The sequence below is a fragment of the Oncorhynchus mykiss genome, chromosome 17, assembly GCF_013265735.2.
Source record: "Oncorhynchus mykiss isolate Arlee chromosome 17, USDA_OmykA_1.1, whole genome shotgun sequence".
Lineage (NCBI taxonomy): Eukaryota > Metazoa > Chordata > Actinopteri > Salmoniformes > Salmonidae > Oncorhynchus > Oncorhynchus mykiss.
The window spans coordinates 36,162,857-36,168,856 of record NC_048581.1 but is presented as its reverse complement, the minus strand read 5'-3'; positions in this window follow the sequence as shown (position 1 = coordinate 36,168,856).

The following is a 6,000-nucleotide window of genomic DNA, read 5'->3' as shown; positions in this document are numbered from 1 at the left end:
ACTCCAGATTCATGTTCAGCACGTTCGACGTGTCCTCCAGCGCCTTTTAGAGAATTGTCTTTTTGTGAAGGCTGAGAAGTGCACTTTTCATGCCTCCTCCGTCACATTTCTCGGTTCTGTTATTTCCGCTGAAGGCATTAAGATGGATCCCGCTAAGGTCCAAGCTGTCATTGATTGGCCCGTCCCTAAGTCACGCGTCGAGCTGCAGCGCTTTCTCGGCTTCGCGAACTTCTATCGTCGTTTCATCCGTAATTTCGGTCAGGTGGCAGCTCCTCTCACAGCCCTTACTTCTGTCAAGACGTGCTTTAAGTGGTCCGTTTCCGCCCAGGGAGCTTTTGATCTCCTCAAGAATCGTTTTACATCCGCTCCTATCCTTGTTACACCTGACGTCTCTAGACAGTTCGTTGTCGAGGTTGACGCGTCAGAGGTGGGCGTGGGAGCCATTCTTTCTCAGCGCTCCCTCTCTGACGACAAGGTCCACCCATGCGCGTATTTTTCTCATCGCCTGTCGCCGTCGGAACGTAACTATGATGTGGGTAACCGCGAACTGCTCGCCATCCGGTTAGCCCTAGGCGAATGGCGACAGTGGTTGGAGGGGGCGACCGTTCCTTTTGTCGTTTGGACTGACCATAGGAACCTTGAGTACATCCGTTCTGCCAAACGACTTAATGCGCGTCAGGCGCGTTGGGCGCTGTTTTTCGCTCGTTTCGAGTTCGTGATTTCTTATCGTCCGGGCTCTAAGAACACCAAGCCTGATGCTTTGTCTCGTCTCTTCAGTTCTTCAGTAGCCTCCACTGACCCCGAGGGGATTCTCCCTGAGGGGCGTGTTGTCGGGTTGACTGTCTGGGGAATTGAGAGGCAGGTAAAACAAGCGCTCACTCACACTCCGTCGCCGCGCGCTTGTCCTAGGAACCTTCTTTTCGTTCCCGTTCCTACTCGTCTGGCCGTTCTTCAGTGGGCTCACTCTGCCAAGTTAGCCGGCCACCCTGGCGTTCGGGGTACGCTTGCTTCCATTCGCCAGCGTTTTTGGTGGCCCACCCGGGAGCATGACACGCGTCGTTTCGTGGCTGCTTGTTCGGTCTGCGCGCAGACTAAGTCCGGTAACTCTCCTCCTGCCGGCCGTCTCAGGCCGCTTCCTATTCCCTCTCGACCGTGGTCTCACATCGCCTTAGATTTTGTCACCGGACTGCCTTCGTCAGCGGGGAAGACTGTTATTCTTACGGTTGTCGATAGGTTCTCTAAGGCGGCTCATTTCATTCCCCTTGCTAAGCTTCCTTCTGCTAAAGAGACGGCACAAATCATCATCGAGAGGGCTGCTAATAAGCGTAGAACTAAGAGTCCTAGATATTGTCGCGGTCAGAGAGTTTGGCTCTCCACTCAGAACCTTCCCCTTAAGACGGCTTCTCGCAAGTTGACCCCGCGGTTCATTGGTCCGTTCCGTATTTCTCGGGTCATTAATCCTGTCGCAGTTCGACTTCTTCTTCCGCGATACCTTCGTCGCGTCCACCCGGTCTTCCATGTCTCCTGCATCAAGCCCGTCCTTCGCGCCCCCGCTCGTCTTCCCCCCCCCCCCCCCCCCATCCTTGTCGAGGGCGCACCCATCTACAGGGTCCGTAGAATTTTGGACATGCGTCCTCGGGGCCGTGGTCACCAGTACCTCGTAGATTGGGAGGGGTACGGTCCTGAGGAGAGGAGTTGGGTTCCCTCTCGGGACGTGCTGGACCGTGCGCTGATCGAGGATTTCCTCCGTTGCCGCCAGGTTTCCTCCTCGAGTGCGCCAGGAGGCGCTCGGTGAGTGGGGGGGTACTGTCATGTACTGTCATGTTGTGTCTTGTCTCTGTCCTTTCCCTTCACCCTGTCTCCCTCTGCTGGTCGTTGTTAGGTTACCTTTTCTCCCCCGCTTTCCCCCAGCTGTTCCTTGTCTCCTCTTGACTACCTCGTCACCCCTTCTCCCACCTGTTCCCCTTTTCCCTCTGATTAGTCCCCTATATCTCTCTCTGTTTTTGTTCCTGTCCTTGTCGGATTCTTGTTGGTTGTGTTTCATGCCTGAACCAGACTGTCGTCATGTTTGCTGTAACCTTGTCTTGTCCTGTCGGAATCTGCCGGTCCGTCTGAGCCTACCTATGTTTGGTAATTAAAGAAGCTCTGTTTAAGTTAATTCGCTTTTGGGTCCTCATTCACGCACCGTAACAATTAGTTCATTTTAGAATACTGTAAATGAACGGTATACTTTCAGTTGAGTATACTAGTACTTTGCATGTCCACCAGAAGTTGATGCTGTTGCTATGCAACTTCTTGCTAGCTTGTTAGCATAACAAATGAATAGCTAGACATCTTGCGACTTCATTAACAATGTATATTAAGAATGCACAATGACTATAGCACTTAGCTAAGCTAGAATGACGTGAATAATCAAGTCAATAGGTTGCATTCGTAGATTCACTCTGGCTATCTACTCCGATTTTAGAGCACTCTCATCTGATTGTGCAAGAGCGCAGAATAACCGATGAATTTACGAACGCTCAACACCTGTTGAATATGGTCGGTGTCAGTAAACATAAAAAAATCCTTGCCTTTTGTGGCCAAAGTGGCAGCTTGGGCTGAATATAATAGGCTAATTATAATTCCCTTCTCCCGGCTGCCATGCTCCGGAGCACCTCTCAATCAGCATGGCTCTCTCAGATGTAGCAAATGCCCTTCAAGTGATAGGGTCCTTCTCACAGGCATTTCAGCTACGAAGTAGGCTACAAGGGAATGAAGACAGACATCGGGGACGTAACTGTGCACATATTTAAAATGTTAGAACTGTCCCACATTTAGGCTACTTTTCGTCTGCCAGCAAGATGAGTAGGCCAAACGAACAGCAAAAGCACTAGCCTATGTCAATCTACTATCCCCCATAGTACAAAGGTTAACCTATTCCATTGGTCAACTTGTCCTTCTGTGCAAAAAAATAAATATTCCAAACATACTCTGGGACAGTTGTGGGATGCAATTGATCCCAAATGAATACAACCACTTGCATCAAAAACATTTTAAAAGCAATGAGCCTGATCATTTAGCTTAAAATGTTGATGAACTATTTGGCAATTGTTTTCCCATTATAAGCACAGCAATCAAATCTAATTTTATTTGTAACATGCGCCGAATACAAAAGGTGTAGTAGACCATACAGTGAAATGCTTACTTACTGTACAAGCCCTTAACCAACAATGCGAAATGAAAAATATATAGAAATATCACAAATAATTCAGTTACAGCAATAAAATAACAGATAGTGAGGCTATATACAGTGGGTTCCGGTACAGAGTCAATGTGTGGGGGCACCGCTTAGTCGAGGTAATTTAGGTAATATGTACATGTAGGTAGAGGTAAAATGACTATGCATGGATAATAAACAGAGAGTTGCAGCAGTGTAAAAAATGCGGGGGGGGGGGGGGGGCAATGCAAATAGTCCAGGTAGCCATTTGATTATCTGTTCAAGAGTCTTATGGCTTGGGTAGAAGCTGTTAAGAAGCCTTTTTGACCGAGACTTGGCGCTCCGATACCGCTTGCCGCGTGGTAGCAGAGAGAACAGTCTATGACTAGGGTGGCTGGAGTCCTTGGCATTTTTTTGGCCCTTCCTCTGACACTGCCTGGTATTGAAGTCCTGGATGGCAGGAACCTTGGCCCCAGTGACGTACTGGGCCGTAAGCACTACCCTCTGTAGCGCCTTACGGTCAGATGCTAAGCAGATGCCATATCAGGAGGTGATGAAACCAGTCAGAATGTTTTTGATGGTGCAGCTGTAGAACCTTTTGAGGATCTGGGGACCAATGCCAAATCTTTTCAGTCTCCTGAGGGGGAAAAGGTGTTGTCGTGCCCTCTTAATGACTGTCTTGGTGTGTCTGGACCATGATAGTTTATTGGTGATGTGGACACCAAGGAACTTGAAACCCTTGAGCCGCTCCACTACAGCCCCGTCGATTTTAATGGGGGCATGTTCGGCCCGCCTTTTCCTGTAGTCCACGATCAGCTCCTTGGTCTTGCTCCCATTGAAGGAGAGGTTGTTGTCCTGACACCACACTGCCAGGTCTCTGACCTCCTCCCTATAGGCTGTCTCATCATTGTCGGTGATCAGGCCTACCACTGTCGTCTGCAAACTTAATGATGGTGTTGGAGTTGTGTTTGGCCACGCAGTTGTGGGTGAACAGGGAGTACAGAAGGGGATTAAATACACACCCCTGGGGGGGCCCAGTGTTGAGGATCAGTGTGGCAGTTGCCTACCCTTACCACCTGGGGGCGGCACATCAGGAAGTCCCGGATCCAGTTGCAGAGGGAGGTGTTTAGTCTCAGGGTCCTTAGCTTAGTGATGAGCTTTGTGGGCCCTATGGTGTTGAACACTGAGCTGTAGTCAATGAACAGCATTCTCACATAGGTGTTCCTTTTCCTTTCGTGGCTACCGACATGAGTGCTACAGAGCATAATCATTTAGGCAGGTTACCTTCGCTTCCTTGGGCACAGGGACTATGTTGGTCTGCTTTAAACATTTGTATTACAGACTTAGTCTGGGAGAGGTTGAAAATATCAGTGAAGACACTTGCCAGTTGGTCCGCATGCTTTGAGTACACGTCCTGGTAATCCGTCTGGCCCGTGACTGTGAATGTTGACCTGTTTAAAGGTCTTGCTCACATCGGCTAGGTAGAATCAGGAATTACTCAGGGCAACTGTCTAGGCCCTTTACTTTTTTCAATCTTTAATAACGACATGCCACTGGCTTTGAGTAAGTGTGTTTATGTATGCGGATGACTCCGCACTATACACGTGAACTACAACAGCAACTGAAATGACTACAACACTCAACAAATAGCTACAGTTAGTTTCAGAATGGGTGGCAAGAAATAAGTTAGTCCTAAATATTTCCTAAACTAAAAACAATGTATTTGGGACAAATCATTCACTAAATCCTTAAACCTCAGCTAAATCTTGTAATGACTAATGTGGAAATTGAGCAAGTTGATGTGACTAAACTACTTGGAGTAACCCTGGATTGTAAACTGGTCAAACATATTGATACAACAGTAGCTAAGATCAGAAGTCTGTCCAAAATAAAGTGTTGCTCTGCCTTTTCAACAGCACTATCAACAAGGCAGGTCCAACAGGCCCTAGTTTTGTCGCACCTGGACTACTGTTCAGTCGTGTGGTGAGGTGCCACAAATTGCAATTGGCTCAGAAGAGGGCAGCACGGCTGGCCCTTGGATGTACACAGAGAGCTAACATGAATAATATGCATGTAAATCTCTCTTGGCTCAAATTGGAGGAGATATTGATTTCATCACTACTTGCATTTGTGAGAGGTATTGACATGTTGAATGCACCGAGCTGTATGTTTGAACTACTGGCACACAGCCTATAGGTCTCTTCACAGTCCCCAAGTCCAGAACAGACTTTGGGAGGCGCATAGTACTACATAGAGCCATGAACATGGACCTCTATTCCACATCAAGTCACTCATGCAAGCAGTAAAATTACATTTTAAAAAGAACCTTATGGAACAGCTAGGACAGTGAAGAGACACAAACACAGACACATGCATTCACACACACGATAACATATGCGCTATACACACACATACACTTGGATTTTGTGTTGTAGATATGTGGTAGTAGAGTAGTGGCCTGAGGGCACACACTTAATGTGTTATGAAATCTGTTGTGAATGTTTTGTAATGTTTTTAAAATTGTATAACTACCTTAATTTTGCTGGACCCCAGGAAGAATAGCTGCTGCTTTGGCAGCAGCTAATGAGGATCCATAATAAATAGAAAAACTAGCAATGGCAGACTGGGCAAGTGCCCAACCCAATGTCCCCAACATACAGAAGTCGCAAACAGTTGAGAGGGTAGAGAATCATCTAAAATGTGCATCTCAAATATAACATTTTCAGCTGTTTGAGGCTGGTCGACCAAACGGAAAGTAAAATAATCTAGGTGCACGCTCTCCGCTGGCTTCCACAAGATCC